The sequence below is a fragment of the Sinocyclocheilus grahami genome, unplaced genomic scaffold, assembly GCF_001515645.1.
Source record: "Sinocyclocheilus grahami isolate Dianchi unplaced genomic scaffold, SAMN03320097.WGS_v1.1 scaffold183.1, whole genome shotgun sequence".
Taxonomy (NCBI): Eukaryota; Metazoa; Chordata; class Actinopteri; order Cypriniformes; family Cyprinidae; genus Sinocyclocheilus; species Sinocyclocheilus grahami.
Genome location: NW_015505362.1, coordinates 1,344,014 through 1,345,254, shown reverse-complemented (window position 1 = coordinate 1,345,254; position 1,241 = coordinate 1,344,014).

Below are 1,241 nucleotides of genomic sequence, written 5' to 3'. Positions count from 1 at the left end.
TTCAATTTCACCATATCCTCCCAATCATCAGTAAAATCAAAACCCCAAAATAGCAATGACAGTTTCTCCAAGGTGGCTTGCAGCTATTGATGTAAAAAAAGAATTCTGTGGTGATTTGGTTTTCCTCTAAAAATCTCTTTGTGCAGCAGAATTCACTATTGATGGGTCGGGCTTTCTGGGATGGTAATCAAATGGTTCAGGTCATACTTAGAAGGGAGAGGTTATTATGTGAGTATAGGAGAGCACAAGTCTAAGTGGACGTCCATGACATGCGGAGTCCCACAAGGCTCAATTCTTGCACCGCTCTTGTTTAGCCTGTATATGCTCCCACAAAGTCAAATAATGAGAAAGAACCAAATTGCCTATCACAGCTATGCAGATGATACCCAGATTTACCTAGCCTTATCTGCAAATGACTACAGCCCCATTGACTCCCTCTGCCAATGCATTGATGAAATTAACAGTTGGATGTGCGAGAACTTTCTTCAGTTAAACAAGGAAAAAACTGAAGTCATTGCATTTGGAAACAAAGATGAAGTTCTCAAGGTGAATGCATACCTTCACTCTAGGGGTCTAACAACTAAAAATCAAGAATCTTGGTATGATTCGGGAGACAGACCTTAGTTTCAGTAGTCATGTCAAAGCTGTAACTAAATCAGCATACTATCATCGCAAAAACATTGCAAGAATTAGAGGTTTTGTTCCCAGTCAAGACTTGGAGAAACTTGTTCATGCCTTTATCACCAGCAGGGTGGACTATTGTAATGGTCTCCTCACCGGCCTTCCCAAGAAGACCATTAGACAGCTGCAGCTCAGCCAGAACGCTGCTGCCAGAATTCTGACTAGAACCAGAAAATCTGAGCATATCACACCAGTCCTCAGGTCCTTACACTGGCTTCCAGTTATATTTAGGATTGATTTTAAAGTACTTTTACTCGTTTATAAATAACTCAATGGCCTAGGACCTAAATACATAGCAGATATGTTCTGTAGCGTCTGCGTAGGATCATGCATGATAGTTGGACTGTTTATGGCTTAAAAGACCCCTTTTAGCCTTTTGACATTTGCATATAAATTACAGTTCTGGTCAGAGATGTTACGTTGTATAGGGGTTTTAAATTGCCAAATGGTTCTTCGCCGTCAAAGAAGATTAGAACCAGCCCCACGGGCATCCTGCAATCTGATTTCAAACACATTCCACAAAAAGCTGTAGATGGCCAAACGAACACACACACACACAC